This window comes from Petaurus breviceps, unplaced genomic scaffold, assembly GCF_028583685.1.
Source record: "Petaurus breviceps papuanus isolate PSGF00001 unplaced genomic scaffold, PetGlider_PUasm1.0 90743, whole genome shotgun sequence".
Lineage (NCBI taxonomy): Eukaryota > Metazoa > Chordata > Mammalia > Diprotodontia > Petauridae > Petaurus > Petaurus breviceps.
The window spans coordinates 5,000,410-5,018,027 of NW_027187332.1; the positions used below are offsets into that span (position 1 = coordinate 5,000,410).

General features: G+C 32.1%; 1 long non-coding RNA gene across 1 annotated transcript in view; it reads left to right on the top strand.

Moving 5' to 3' along the window:
• Positions 1 to 4,615: 4,615 nt before the first annotated feature.
• LOC138145638 (uncharacterized) overlaps positions 4,616 to 17,618 on the top strand; it is a 102,979-nt gene continuing 89,976 nt past the window's right edge. The window contains exon 1 of the long non-coding RNA XR_011164275.1: positions 4,616 to 4,739. This is a non-coding gene — a long non-coding RNA (uncharacterized lncRNA). The remainder of the gene's footprint in view (positions 4,740 to 17,618) is intronic.

Here is a 17,618-nt window from a genome sequence, read left to right on the forward strand (position 1 = left end):
CTGAGATAAGATATAAACAAATCTATCTAAAGCACTATACAACTAATCAATTAATCTTTCCCAGCTTTATTTTATATTAAACTCATTTTCAAAATCTGTGATACAGTGAAAATGGCTTTTCTCTTTTTCACACTGGGTCCTTTATCTCTCATCTCTCTCATGTCTGGAATATACTCCATCCTGGCCTCCATCTCATATATTTGTTCTACAAATGGCAGACAGTTTTCCACAGGCCACATTCTAAGCTCTTCTACTTTTATCATATAATAAAGGTGACTAGATCTGCTACAAAACTATGTTATCTAAAATCAATGCAACCCTTACCATAACAGTGGCAATATTTTTTCCTTACTGAAAAAGTTTTATTTTCTAGAGAGAATTATTCTCCACAAGAATAATTTAAATGTAAATCTCTTTTCTATTCAGTCTCCCCACATCAATTGCTTCCTGACTTAAATATCTTGACAAGAGATGTCTTCACATCATAATTTACAGAGAAAATAGAGGTTATTCACCAGAAGCTTATTTGTCTCCTCTACATCTCATAAGGTTTTGACATCATACCCTATTATGTCTTACTTTGATACCTTATGAAGAGAAAGCTTTCTTCCTCACCCAAATCAAGTTTTCTAAATATGCCTCTGATCCCTTCCCTCTCTATATTCTCTAACAAATTGTTTCATAGTCAATCATCCCTCCTCTCTCTAATCTTAAATCACTCAAATTTTATAGCATCCTTTCCTGATGATAATAAACACACCCTGTTTTCATTCATTCTTATCCAAAAAGCCTCTAAACTTACCTTTTCCTTTTCACAATCTACTGTCTTATTCTCTTTTTCTCAGATAAATCCTAAGAGGAAGAAATAAAGTCATCTGTTCTTATTATCTCTGCTTTCTCTATTCTCACTCACTTCTCAACTATGTAATGTAGTTTATTTTCTTATTACTTAAATGCAACTGCCTTCTCAGAAATTACCAGTGTTCTCCTAATTGCCAAGTCCTTGGTCAAGTTTTCTTAATCCTTAGTCTATTTGACCTGTCTGCATTTTTCAACATTCTTGACCACAATCTCCTCCTACATTATTGTTTGTCTCTGATTTTCATAACATTTTTCTTTTCTAGTTTGCCTGAATATTCATATTTTGTTTCATTTACTGGATCATTACCCATGTACCAAATCCTAATCAGTAGCTTCTTTCAAGGCTCAGTCATGAGCTCTTTTCTCTTTCAACATTTTTTATTAGTGACTGCTCCTATACATATATAGCCTTAGTCTCCCTTGTGATCAACTGCTTGTTAGACATTTCAAAGTGAAAGACTCATAGGCTTATCAAACTTAATATGTCAGAGAGCAAAATTATTTCATTTTCCTTCCAAAACACCCACCCTTTTACCTTAATTTTCTTGCTTTTATTGAGATTATCTTTATGGTTATTCTGTTTTACAACATCGGTATCATTCTATTTTTTTTTTTGAGGGCAATTGGGATTAAGTGACTTGCCCCAGGTCACACAGCTAGTTTTTGTTGTGTTAAGTGTCTGAGGCCGGATCCAAAGTCAGGTCCTCCTGACTCCAGGTCCTGCACTCTACTCACTGCACCACCCAGCCACTCCTTCAGTATCATTCTTGACTCCTCACTTTTACTTTAACTCATCATATATATTAATTCAGTTGCCAAGTTTTATTGATACTTCTCCTTCCACATCTCTTGTATCCATAAGCTTTTTCTCCACTCACATGGTTACTACCATAAGTACATCATTAATTCTTACCTGCACTGCTAGTTCTGGATTAAAATGCTGCCTCTGAAACAGTATTCCTGTTTGTCCTTGGATAAATCATTTAGCTTCCCTATGTTTTAGATTTTACAGATTTCACTTCTATAACATGAGAAAATTAGATTAGAGGGACTCTGAGGCCTCTTTCACCTCTGCCTATCATATTATCTATGATATTCTTAAATAGTTTAACATTCTCAATTGTCTCCTTTCCCCATTTCATCCTACACACAGCTACCAAAAAAAAATCCCTAAAAAGTAGATTTGGTCAGAAAAGGATCCTCTACTTTTCTGTAAACTCCAATGAGGTGAAATATTAACTTGCCTGTTTTGTAATTAGAACTTTTACAACCTAATTGCCACCAATACATCAAGGATGATTATCCATTACTCCCTTTCATACAACCTGTAAACAATCTGTACAAACAAATCTTTTATTTAAAAAAAATTTAAATGCATATCTTTGTACAAGGTAACTGCATAAAACAGCCTACTTTCCTGATGTTAACAAATATTATCCTATTTTTTTTCATTCCTTGAAGACAAAATCTTTGCATTTTTATCTTTATATGTCCAGAGTTTTTCATAGCATATACCACTTAGTAGGTCTTTAATACATGCTTATTTATTTATTAATTTGATCTGCCATAGATATAATAAGTGACATAGTCCTTGAGAAGCAGGGTCACCTCAGTGTCATGATGAGGGAATCAAAGAGGCCTTTAGTGTAATTATTAACTTGTTTTTGTTGTTTTTAATTTTGAAAATTAAATTGAAAGAAAACTCAGCCGATTGGCAAATTTCTGTGGGGTCTATCTTTAGGTGGATGCAATCATTTCTTTTAAAAATGAGCTAATGTGTGAGTCACACTTTAGACTTTAGAAGCAACATTTGAAAATCAATATTTCATTTTGGAAGTAATTATGTCTAGTGGTTAGAATAGAAAAGTAAACACTGTTGGCTCTTACTTTAGTTTAATTTGCTTTTTCAACATAATAAATAATGATGTGAATATTCAAAGACTGCAATTAAATCATCTTGGGGAACTCTTCATGTGGGAAGTCTCTACACCAGTGCTGATAGCAAAACATCTGTAACTTTGTAGTAGAAGTTTAAGGAGATGCCAGAGGAACATAGTTGTTAAGTGTCGCACAACTATAGTATTCTGGCTGAATTAAAAGCTGGATGGCAATTCATCATGGTATCTATTAAGCCACATGGTCCTTAATTAATATTCACACAGGCTAAATTGGAATTTGATTTCATTTAACATGACTACTAAGTCATTTACTATACAATGTAGCCTTCTTACCCCCCATCATCTCACTGGTGTACAAATATTTTATGTAGGATTACAGTTTACATTATTCAAGAAAATGACAAAATAAGACAGTTAAAAAGAAAAATAGTTCATGTATCGATTTTTCCTGGGTCAGTTAGAATTCTGTTGCTTGAAGATGTATTAGCAAATGTAGCCTATGATAACTACTCTCTGATATCCTTCTACTTCAAAATCCATCCACCACAGGAATTTAACTATTAAAAATAATAAAATAAACAGTAACATTTTTATTTTTCTTTAAGATATTGGATAGATTTTTTGACCTCCAAAAATCATTAAGAAGAAAATAATGGAGTAGTTTGAAACACACACACACATATACTTGCTCCATAAAATTTATATATGCATATATATATGTACATAAATATATATATGTATTTGTGTATTATATGGCTATATGTATATACCCATATAATATGTATGCATAAAGTATTAGATGTAAAGTAGTTTTAGAGAAAGAGCACTAACAGAGAGCAGGAAAGTTTTCACATAGAAGATTTGTCTAAGCTATATCTGAAAGAAGAGTATGGATGAAGTAAAACAGAGAGGATATTCAAGGCACCAAGCTTATCCAGTAGAAAGGAATTTATGTGTCCGATAAAATGTAGTAGGAAACAGAGAAAGTTAATTTGTCTCCATCCAAGCTGTATTGGAGGTTGTATACCTTGCAATTAATTTTCAAGATTCAATAGGGCCAGGTTTTGTATAGCTTTCAAAACTAGACAGAGATTATATATATATATATATATATATATATATTTATATTTTTTTCTAGAGATAGAGTTGGTTGAGGAAGAAAGTCATATGATCATATCCTCTTATTAGGAAACTTAACTAGGTAACAATTAGAATAGTGATACTCTTGAGAGATGGAAAGCAAATCTGAGATCTTACAATAATGTAAGTGAGAGGTATCTGAGGTCTTGAACTAAGGTGATAGCTGTTTAAGAGGAAAAGTGGTGACACAAGTGAAAGATTGTGAATTTAGAAATGGCAAAATGTGGGAACTGTGTAAACACTGAGTAAGGAACAACAAAAAGTGGTAGATAGTATGAAAATATAAACTTGAAATACCAGAATTGATATTGGGTGATTGAGTCTAAAATTTATTTTTCCTAATGTTATATTCATATTAAATGCAAATATTCCATATGTGTGTATGATGTATAGATATATATTTTATCTAAATAAAAGAGGGCAAGATATATGACTATAGTCAAAATAGGCTACAATCCAAATTTATACAGTTCATCATATTTCTTCTCTCTTGAGAATTAGAATATAAATTTAAAAAAAAATGTTAGTTGATTTCTTCAACCTGGTGTCAAGATACTGTCAGACACCCTGTTTTCCAGAGCTAAAGCATAGCATGCAAACTGTTCCCTGAACTTGGCATGAGAATAGTCTTTTGCACTCAGCTTTCAGATGATCTCATCTTCTGCCAAAATCTCATAATTATTGTATTACTTTGACCAGCACTAGATGTTCTCTGAACTCAGACATGCACCAGATTAGTACCCATGTTCTGGTCATGCAAGCTTGCTATGAATCAAACTTATCCCATTGTTGCTGTTACCTCGCATTGTGAAGGCTACAGTTCTCCATGAAACCATTCGTGTAAGAATTGAGATCCTCCCACACTCCCCCAGTATAAGCAGAGCCCCAGCAGTTGTGACTTATCTCTTTCCTTGCTTGCAAGCTGTTTCCCTGACTTTGAAAGTACATTTTTGCTGATTCCTCACTTACTTGTCTCTAGCCTGCTTTGGTCAGCTCCAGTCATCCACAGGTTTGAAGTCAGTTTGGTCCAGTTGACACTGGCTTGAAACTTTGGATTTAGATGTGTATATGGAGTGTCTCTGTATGTATGAGCATGTGGTGTGTGTGTGTGTGTGTGTGTGTGTGTAATTGTGTGCATGTGTGTGTGCTTTATCTGTTTAGATTCTATAGACTTGTACATTTTAAGTTGGAAAAATTCTTTAGAGATAATCCAATACAACCTACTCGTTTTATAGTTTATGAAGAGACTAAGGAACAGAAGGATGCATTGATTTGCCTACAGTAATAAACACCAGAGGCTAAATTCAAACCCAGATCATTGATTTCCAAATCTAGTGCTTTTCCGCACCCCTCCCCCCATCACAATGGTACACAGTGGTCTATAATTCTTTGAGGCATTTAAATGTCATTTTAATTAGAGTTGCATTTTTATGTAAATTTATACTACTTAAGAAAAGATTTAGACAAAATATTATTCTAGCTTTTATAATTAACTCTTGTTTGTAACATCGGTTCAGACCTGAAATTTGAAATGTAATCTTATTTATTATCATTCTCATTATTTTTACTGATTTGTCTTTTGTCACTTATGGTAATATTGATTTTTTTTTTTGTCTTCAATGCATCTCCAGTTAGATAGGTATATATTTTGACAATGATGTCAGTGAAAATTATTTCAAAGCATGAATAATTGTTTTTAATAAACAAATATTTTCAGATTCCTAAAAGGTCAGAAAAATAAGATAAAATTTCTAATTAGAGAGCCAAAAATACTTACAAAATTATTTAAATGAACTTATTTCAGTTCAATATATATTATTGAAAGATTGTCCCTTAAATCAAGTCAAAATCTGTCTCTCTTTTTATTCCTTGTTATCTTCTAGTTATTTCCTCTGTAGCCAAGAAGAAAAAAAAAGAGCTTTAATTATTCTTCTATATAACAATTAATAGGGCAACAAAAACAAACAAAGAACAAAACAAAAACCTTATTTGTTATTTTGGTGCAATCAGGGGGAAATGAGGAAATGTTGGAGAGTAAAAATATCTCTCTCTCTTATTTATATCTAATACAGCAATCTTCTACCATACATGTATATATGTGTGTGTAAATAGAAAAAATTTGGTATAGTTAAATATAACTTTTAGATGTATAAATGCATATACATATCTGAATAAATAAACACAAATATCATATATATTATTTACATATGCATGTATATTTTGAACCTATATATACATAGTACCCACATATGTGAAACCATTCAAAGTTACATGAAGGAATAGCAGAATTATTTTTTTTTGTCTACTTAAGGTATATATAAACTTAAAATCATTATGGCTTATTTTTTTCTTCATTTTCTTGAACTCATTTGTGTAAATAAGTATTTCTTAATTTTCTATAATTTCTTCCATGCTCCCTTATCCTTTCTATCATTACATGTTACTGTGTAATAAAGTAAGCCCCTCTAAAGCAGTCTATTACAGTAAGAATTAAATGGACAAAAACAAAACAAACTCATGATGACCTTGAAGATACAAACATTTATTAACTATCCTTTCTAGGATCAATAATCATTACACCAAATATTTGGGATTTTAGGAAAGATGTACTAACTGGCAAGAGTTAATTTTAAAGACAATACCATGTTGGGTAATATATCAAAATATGTAATTTTTACTGTTGTCTAGATAGTATGATCATCAATATAATTTTCCTCCTCCTTCTAATTTATTTCACCAATTCTCATTTTCTTCTAATAATCTCTTTATAATTCCTATTGGTGAAACTTGTGGTTTTATGCTTTAATCAGTACATTTATTCCTCAGTCAATAAAAGTTGAAAGTCTAAAGTGGAATAACTATGTTTTAAGCAAAGAAAGGAAATACAGATAAAATATCTGACATGGTTTTGGTCATCAAAGTATTTAAATGAAGGCAGCACAGTGTATATATTGCTAGATCTGATGTCAGGAAAATTTGAGTTCAAATCTTTCATGAGATAATAACTTTGTGAATTATTTACCAAGCGTGAGTAAATTTTTCACCTGTAAAACAGGAGTAATAATAACATCTACCTTAAAGAGTACATGTGAGGCTTAAATTAAAATATTTTACATTGATTAACAAATGTTTTAGTGCTATAAAAATGCTAGCTACTTTTTAAATTAAAGTCTATTTAAATACAAAGGCATAAGGCATCTGAGAAAAAGCTATCCTTTTGCTTCTCCATTAGATTTTTAGAAATTTGAGGGGCTGTTAAAACTACTTTAATAATTTCCTGCTGGAATTTGAAAATTTATTTTCAATGTAAAATGAAGCTTTTCAATTTTTATTCAGAAAGGAAGTATTGGTCATCTTCATTTGAATACCAGAAAAAAATTATAAAGTCTTTTTTTTAAATTAAGTTTTCTGTTTTGTGCAATCATGGAATCAAGTCAGAGGTCATTAAATCTAACTCAAATTTCAACAAGTATCTGCAATGGATCTTTGATGATCTATTTTTAAAAATCTCTAGTGAAAGGGAATCTCTTTTATCCAGTGTCAATTGATTGCACTTTTCAAAATTTCTAATTGTCACATAGATTTCTTTATGCATGTTCAAAATTTACTATTTCTAACAATTTAGCTTAATTCTTCTTCCCTCTAGTGTAAAGCATTACAAATGTAGTGTCTATTTCATAAGACTTCAAATGCTTTATCTAGTAAATTTTTTCATCAATATACAAATCATTTCAATTTCTTATATCCAGGCCTCATATATGATATGATTATGACCTTTTATCACTCTGGACATGCTTGCCTGGATGCCCTTCAGCTAATTAACTTATTTATGTATATTTTACTCAGTTTGTATTTGCTTTTACCCAACTGGGAAGCATTGGTGTTATGATTTGTTGTATTTTATTAGTTTCTTCTCAATTATTCTATATTGTTTAACTTACTATAACCTATATGTTAATTTCCTACAATATTCCTATGGGGACAATTTTGCAATGTGTTGAAGGGATCACATTTTAAGATTGAAGTTATTACTAAGCTCCTAAGTTTCATGGTCGTTGCCCATATTTTTGTGATCATGTGGTGAGGGCAGAGTTAGTGGCTGGGGATGCTGATTTGTTATCTTCTACCAATTAATATTTTCTTCTTTTTTCTTCCCAAGAAATGTGGTTCTGGTAAACAATTCCCCTTGGAAAGGATATGAGCCATAACTCATAAATGGGATTGCAAGAAGATAATAAAATGTTCTAATAACGTATAGAAGGTACCTATTGTTTACTGGCTACAAGGTTTGTCTATCATCTGAAATATGATAAGGTTTCTGAAGAATGGGAGGTCTATCAGAAGAATCTTTGAAAAAGAATGATGAATAAGTTTCAAGAAATAGAAATAGGATAGTGGGGCACCCAACAATGAGGTACAAATTTGTTAGTAATTCCTCGAATATCTTTCAAGGGTCTCATATATGTGACATTCTCTGTCACCTATATGCAAAGGTGTAGTGTTAGGTTTAAGAGAATACCCTCAAATATATATATTTTTTTCTATTGAGGAAGTTGATAGTGTATACTATTGGTATGCAGACAAATATAATTTTAGAAAAATAGTTAATAGTAGGGCAAAAGAAAAACTGAACCAATTGAAAATTTGAGGAAGATGAGAAGACTTTTAGTGGCAGTGATTAGGAAATATATTCTGAGTAAACTATGATCTGACGTGAAACCTGAGCACTCTAAAAGGGAAATACAAGGAAAGTGTTCATTCTAGATATAAGAAGCAGACTGTAACAATAAGCTGTTACAGTACATATTGAGTCAATTTAAGTCGATAGGCAGATAATGTAGATTTGATTTCTATATCTCATATTCTTAACCTTTTGTTTGCTGTGCCAGCACACTAGTTTAGACTCTGATGAGTCTGGAAGAAATGTGAAATGCATTAAAGACATAATGTGAAATAAAAAAGTTAGGCTGGAGTTAACTTAAGAAAGGCCTTAAATGGTGGCTGAGGAGTTTATAATTTACCTGAGAAACATAGAGTGGTCCTAGAAAGTTTGGAGAATGGTAGTTGCAAGGTGAAAGGGAGATTAGTTTAATATCTATATAAACAAGGTAATAGGATAGACAGTAAAGGAGAAGGATCATGTAAGAAGAAATTAAAAACCTCATCAGATAACAGGAAGTCAAGACTCAGGCTAGGATGCTGGCAGTGAATGAAGAAAAGATGAAAAACATAGGAGATAAGGAAATTGAATCAACATTACCTGACAGAATGAATATGTAAACACAGTAGTGATTTTGGTTTTTACTGAACTTGAGGTATTAATGGAACATCCATATAGAGATGGCAATAAGTCAGATAGAAATTCTAAAGAGGAGTTCAGAAGTAAGATTAGGATTGTTTTTTAGAAATTTGTGAAATATAAACATATATATATGCTGATAATGGAACCGAGTGACCCAGATAAAATTACCAAGATAGATAAGGGTATAGAAAATGAATTTATTGTGTATATAGTGCCTTAGAGAACAATTAGGATTTGTCAGGCTAGAGAAGATAAGTTAGTAAAAGATTCCAAGAAGGAGTGACCAAAATAAGTTAGTGAGATACTGCAGACCAGCAGCCTCCTAGGCAAGCCAACAATCTGTACAATGCAGTAAAACCCCACCCAAGTGACACCACCCCCAGCACAAGCTAGACCCATTGTTGAGCAGTAGTGAAATCCCATTCCAGGGCTGGTCAACAGAGAGACCCTGCTGGTGAGGTCTAGCAACAGAGAAATACTATTTCTATAGCAACCCAGCAGCTTGGCCCCATCCTTGGGATAGGCCATCCACTAGACCTGTCATTCAGGACCAACCACCAGAAATACTCTGTTACCATACAATGCAGAAGCTAGGCCCTACCTCTGGAGCAGGCCAGCAGATAAACCCCACACCCAAGGCAGGCCAACAGGGAAGTCCCAATCTCCCTTTCCCACCCCAGTACAAGGAGGAATGGAAAACTACCCTACAGAGAAAGCAAGCAACTAAGCCCTGAGGTCCAATGAAAACCAGCAGTGAGACTCAGAGCCCCATCACAAAAATATTGGGACAGTGTAGTACTAGAGCCCAATTCTCACATAAAACCATCAAATAAAAAAAGGCTGAAAAAATGCACAAAACAAACAAACAAAAAAAACTTAAGTATAGAAAGTTACCATGGTGATAGGGAGAATCAAGGCATAGAAGAGGCTAGTAGTGTCAAAGAGGCTACATATGAAACCTCAAAGAAAAATATAATTTCGTCTTGGGTCCAAAAAGAATTCCTAAAAGATTTAACAAACAAGCAAATCAGAGAAATAGAAGAATAATTGGCTGGACCTGAAAGACAGATCTTGCTGATGGCCTACCCCAAGGGAAGGGCCATGCTGCTGGGTTGCTATAGAAACAGGATCTTTCTGCTATTAGGCCTCACCAGCAAAGTCTCTCTGTGACCAGCCCTGGAATGGGGTTTCACTACTGGTCAACAATGGGGTCAGCTTGTGCTGGGGGTGGTGTCACTTGGGTGGGGTCTTATTCCAGTGTACAGATTGTTTGCTTGCCTAGGAAGCTGCTGGTCTGCAGAGTCTCACTACTTATTTTGGTCACTCCTTCTTGGAATCTTATACTAACTTATCTTCCTCCAGTCTGACAAATCCTAAGTGTTCCCTAAGAAATAGAAGTAAAATAGAAGTAAAATGAGAGTAATGCAAGAGAATCACACAAAAAAGAGTGAACCACATGAGAAAAGATATACAAAAATTACCAAGGAAAATAATACTCAAATATAGAATTGACCAAATGGAAAATGGAAGTACAAAAGCAAAAGGAAGAAAATACTTCCTTAAAAATTAGAATTGAAAAAGTGGAAACTTATGAAAATAAACTTAAAAATTAGAATTGAATACTTGTTGACCAATATGATAAAACAAAATAAAAAATTTAAAAAAGAAGAAAATTTGAAATTTCTCTTTGGAAAAACAACTGAACTAGAAAAAAAAAATCTAGAAGAGGTAATATAAATATTATTGGATTACCTGAAAGTCATGATAAAAAAAATTAAATAAAATAAGAGCCTGGACAACATCTTCAAGAAATTATCAAAGAAAACTACCCTGAAATATTAGAATCAATAGAAATTGAAAGAATACACAGCTTATCACCTGAAAGATATCACAAAATGGAAACTCCTGGAAACATCATGATCAAATTATAAGGCCAGAGGAGAAAGTATATATGTCAAGGAGAAAGTATTGCAAGGAGCCAAAAAAAAAAAATTCAGATATTATGGAGCTACAGTCAGGATTACAAATGATTTGACAGCTTCCATGTTAAAGAACTGAATATGATATATCAGAAAGCAAAGGAGCAAAGGATTACAATCAATAATCACCTCTTCCCAACACCTGAATATAATCTTTCAGGGGAAAAATTGGATATTTAATAAAATGGAGGGATTTCAAGCATTTCAATTTAAAAGACCAGAGCTAAATTATATATATTAACCTAAAAATACAGAACTCAAAGGAAAAATAAAAAGGTAAACAACACCAAAACACAAGACAAAACAAAAATACACGGGAAAGATAAAACACAAGAAATTCAAAAAGATTAAAATGTTTATATTTCTGTATGGTGATATATTATTTTTAACCCAACAGTTTTTATTACTCTAAGACCAATTAAAAGATCTATATGTAGAGGGAGTAGATATAAAGTGACTTTGATAGGATGATACTGCACCCCCCAAAAAAATAAAAGATTGGAAAAGAAAATTTCATTGGAAGGAGTGAGGAAATTGAATGGGATAAGCTATCCCACATAAAAGAGGCATGAAAGAGTTATTACAATATAGGAGAACAGGGGAAATTGGCTGAAAGAGGGAATAATGTGCACACTTAGCTGACTATAGAAATCTATCTTTCCCTAAAAGGAAATTTAAAAAAAAAGGCCAGGGATAATAGAAGTGAGAAGACAACTTATAAAAGGGAGGGGATATTGGGGAAGGCAGTGATCAGAAGGAAAACCCTTATGTGGAGGAAATATGGTGGGAGAAAGAGAGAAAGGATGAGGACTAAGGCGAAAATAGCATGAAGGGAAATACAGTTATCAAAGCTATCAATGTGAATGGGATGAGCTCACCTATAAAGTAGAAGTGCATAGCAGAATGAATTCAATACCAGAATTCTACAATATGTTATTTGCAAGAAACACATTTAAAGCAGAGAGATTCACACAGGATAAAAGTAAAGGGTTGGAGCAGAATCTATTATGCTTCAGCTGAAATAAAGAAAGAAGGTGTAGCAATTATAATCTCAGACAAAGCAAAAGCAAAAATAGATCTAATTAAAAGAGGTAAAGAAGGAAGCTATATCTTGCTACCATAGAAAATGAAGTCATATCAATGGTAAAAATATATGCACCAAATGATATACAAGCAAAAGTTTTGAAGAAGTTAAATAAGTTACAGGAAGAAATATATAATAAAACTATACTATTGGTGGACTTCACTTTTCCACTCTCAGAACTAGATAAATTTAGACAAAAATAAGCAAGAAATCAAGGAGGTGAATAAAATGCAGAAAAAGTTGAAGCATTTTTAATTAAAATATCAGAGCTTTCTGGAGAAAATTGTATGAAAATAAAAATGAATATACATTTTTTTAAGCAATTAGGGTAAAGTAACTTGCTCAAGGTTAAACGGCCAGGTGTTTCTGTGTGGGTGCTAAGTGTCTGAGCTAGGATTTGATCCCCAGGTCATCCTGACACTGGAACAGGTGCTCTTCCTCGCTGTGCTACCTGTCCGCCCCATGAATTTACCCAGATAAACATGATACATACAGAAAAAAACAGAAGACACATTAGGACTTATAAATCTCACAAGCAAATTTAGAAAAGCAGAAATAGTGAGCACATTATTTTAAGATGATAATTCCATAAAAAAATCATTGAATAATGGACAATGGAAAGAAATATTAAAAATTCGTTGGAAATAATGTTATCTAATCAGGTGGGTCAAACAACAAGTTGAATATATGTTTGATGATTTCATTAAATAAAATGACAACATTGAGACAATGTACCAAAGTTTATGGGATGCATTCAAAGCAGTGTTTAAGGAAAATTGTGTATATCTAATGGCTCATATCAAAGAAATAAAAAAAAAAAGATGAGTGAAGTGGACATTAATTACTAGTATCAAAAATTAAAAGGGTGAATTCACCACCACTGAAGAGGAATTTAAGACAATTGTTTGGAGCTATTTTTTTTCCAATTTTATGCCAATACATTTTACCATCTAAAATAAATGGATGAATACCTACACAAACATAAATTACCTGTATTAACTGAAGAAGAAATAAAATACTTAATAAAAACAATTTCAGAAACAGAAATTGAATAAGCCATCAATGAACTTCCTAAGAAGAAACTCCCCAGGACCAGATGGATTCACAAGAAAAGTCTACCAAACTTTGAAGGAAAAATTATTTTTAATACTATATGAACTATTATAAAAAAGATAAAGAGTCTCACCAAATTCCTTTTATGACATATGGTACTGATACCCAAACTTGGATGAGCCAAAACAGAGAAAGAAAATTGTAGACCAAATTTCCTAATGAGTACTGATACAAATAATTTAAATAAAATACTAACAAAGAGGTTATAACAATATGTCACAATGATCATTACACTATGATCAGAGAGTGGGGGTAGTTATACCAGGGATGCAGAGATGGTTCAATTTTAGGAAAACTATCAGTATGATTAACCATATCAACAACAAAACCTACAAATTCATATGATTATTTCAAAAGATTCAGAAAAAGCCTTTGAGAAAATACAGCACCCATACATATTAAAAACACTATAGAGCACTGGAATAAATGGAACTTACCTTAAGAGATAAGTAATATTTCTGTAAAACCAACAGCAAATGTTATCTGTAATGGGGATAAGCTAGAAGCCTACCCCAATGCAATCAAGGTTGAAGAAATCATGCCCATTTTTGTTTCTATTATTTCATTTTGGCTAAAAATGTTGGCTAAAGTAATAAAAGACGAAACAAGCAATGAAAGAAATTTGAATAGGAAACAAGGAAGCAAAACTATCACTCTTTACAGATGATGTATAGGGTGGCATACTTAGAAAGTCCTAGAGAAGCAACTAAAACAACTACTTGAAATAATCAACAACTTTAGCAATGGTAAACAGTGCTAAAGAAACCCACCTAAATCATCATACTAACAAAACCAAACAGGAAGACATAGGAAGAGAAATTCCATTTAAAATAACTATAGACAATATAAAACCCAGAAAGTTTGAGAACACAACTATAAAACATTTCTTAAACTTTGATTTAAACAATGGAAAATATTAATTGCTTGTAAGTAGACTGAACCAATGCAATAAAAATGAAAATTATTCCCAAATTAATCTGTTTATTCGGTGACATATTGAAGTATTAAAAAATATAGAGGTAGAAAGAATAAAAAAATTCATCTGGAAAAAAAGAGGATACCCATCAACAGGGGGATGGCTAAACAAGCTGGGGTACATGATAGTGAAATAATACTATTATGCTATAACAAATGATGAAAGGAAAGATTTCAGAAACAACCTGGAAAGACTTACATGAATTGATGCATAGTGAAATGAACAGAACCAGGACAACATTGTATATAATAACATAAATATTGCTTAATGAAATATTGTGAATGACTTAGCTATTCTCAGCAATACAATGATCCAAGGCCAACCCAAAGGACTAATGATGAAGTATACTGTCTCCCAAGCAAGAATAGAGATTGATTGAATACTGAATGAAGTATGCTATTTTTAACTATTCCCATCATTTAAAATAGTAAAGAGGTTTTTTTTATAGAAACTTACTAATATGGAATTATTTTACATAATTGCATATGTAATATCTATATGTGATTACTTGCCTTCTTAGGGAATTGGGAGGGAAAGGACAGAAGAAAGGATATAATTTGGACACCTAAAGTTTTAAAAATATTTAAAAATAGGGAAAAAAGATATCATTTTCCAATGACAGAATGTTAGAATTGGAAGACAGATTGTAAAGACTTGAGATGTACACTGAAAAAAATTATTTAAGATCATTCAGTGGAGTATGCTTCCTCTAAGAGCTCAGTAGTGAAAGAGATGATAGTTTGAGGAGATACTGGAATTGAAAAAAAATATTTAATAGAGAAGTGAATATGTTTATAGATAACAAGAAGGAGCAAATACATATAGAGAGACTTATGAAAGGTAAACAGAGAATGTTTGACGAATCAAGCTCTTGAAGAAGATGGGGGTGACAGAGTGGGTGGATCATTAGCCCTGTAATGAGGAAGACAAATCTGGTGTATGGCATTCGGCAAGTCACTTTGCCTCAAAAAAACAAAATAGGAGGATAAAGTGAATGATGTTTTCAAGCATTACTCAACCCAAATCTAATATTGGGGTTATCCTTGGTAATGAAAATAATTCTTTTATTTTCTGACATAGAAGCAGAAGTAGGAAGAGTCAATGCAAATTTTGAGGAATTGAGATATTACCTTTATATTTCTAATGATTCTCATTGTAAAAATTAAAAAAATCAGAATTTAACTTGGGGAGATTTGCAGTTTTCAAGTAGACAAAACTGAATATACTAGTATCAGACTAGGAAAGTTTTCTTACATTATTCTGGTTGTTCCACCTTTCTTTTAGGTTTGTTGTAAATTTTGCATTATTGGAAAATTAATGTGTGACTGCATATAGATATTTATTTTTCTTCCCACATTCTATGTCCTCCATTCTTTGCTGCTCCTATTTCAATCTTCTGAAATATATTTTACAAGTCAAAATTTATATAAAAGTGATTATCAAAGCTGAGAGTTGTAATGACATCTTCACTACCAAAACAACAGGTTTATTTTTTCTTACCATATTTCAGATCAGTTTGGAACTATGATGTAAACATTTGTTCAAAATAAGCAGACATAAAATATATTTACCTGCAATAACACTTTCTTCCTCTTTCTCCTTGAGAGATTTAGTTTTTTTCTTCATATTTAAAATAGACTTGGTTTATTTCTAAATTTCTAGTGACTATAAAATTGATGGCAATCTATAATACAGAATTGAACCTCTTTGCTGACATATTTATTAATTTTTTGCTTTTTTTGGGTGGGGGGCAATTGAGGTTAATTGACTTGCCCAAGGTCACATGGCTAGTGTTAAGTGTCTGAGGTCACATTTGAACTCAGGTCCTCCTGACTCCAGGGCTGGTGCTCTATTCACTGCACCACCTAGCTGCCCCTGCTGACATATTTAAAGACTAAAGTCTGGTGACATCAGAGAAACAAAGAAACAGAACTAATCATCCCAAAATGTAAATGTGGTATGAAAGAGTGAATTTTAAATATATGTCTTTGGATATTTGGTATGATATTTCCTTCATTTTTTTCATATCCATATGAGAAACAAATTTCAACCAAAGAAAAAGTTGAAACAATTGGAAAGATAAGGTACATGAATCAATAAGTCATTGTTGATGAGAGTAAGTCTTTCTTCCTCACTAAACTAGGAAGGCAAAATCTCCAGAAAAGCAAAAAAGAATGGACATATCTTCGTAACCAGATATGAAAATTCAAAGTAAGGTCCAGAAGAATCATGGCAAGTTATACTTGCAAATTTTAAAGTAAAGAAAATTTGAAAAAAAAATCTTATGTGTGTGTATGTACACACACACACACACATATATTTGTGCCTATATATTTATGCATATATATTCATTTGTATATAGCAAAATCCAAATTGATTTAGACAATAGAAAATTAGAACAGATTGGTTTTTCTTAGATTCTAACATGTCATTGCATTACATTTGCAAACTTTTAATAGATTAAAACCAGAACAATTTTTGGACAGTATATATCATACCATAACATAGCCCAGAATAACATATAATGTCACAATTCACTTATATATGTAATAATATATCATATCATGTCATATTGTGTTATATAGTATCATATCATACTACATTATGATACATTGTGATGCAAAGCCTTGGGACTTGATAGTACATTATATAATTCAATATTATATTTGTATTCATATACATACGTGTGCACACATGCATATATAAATATGCATTTACATACCACATGAATACACAAATTCATGTTTATTTATGTAATGCATACTCAGTTTGGAGAATAGAAAATAGGGAGTTTGGGTAGATATCAGGTAAAGGAACTATCACCCTCATGTCCATGAAATTTAAAAATATATATATATATATATATATATATATATTATGTGTATTTAAATAAAATTGGCCTCTCTTTTGTAATTTAATGTATTTTTAATACATTTTAAAACATTATTTAAAGAATAAAAGGGTAAGAGATATGGAGGATTCACAGGAGCGTCAGCAGAGGTCTCTCACTTTCTCCTTTTTTTGCTTTTATTTTTACTTTTTATTATCTGTTTTGCTTTTCATTCTTTCTACACACATATGCTTTAATAGTTGAAAACTACGCTAAGACTTTTGGGACAAACTCTGATTGTGTGTGTGTGTGTGTGTGTGTGTGTGTGTGTGTTTTCTCTCTCCGTCTCTCTCTGTCTCTCCTTTGTGGTTGTATATACCGTGTTTCCCTGATAATAAGACACTGTCTTATTAATTTTTTTTGGACAGAAAAACA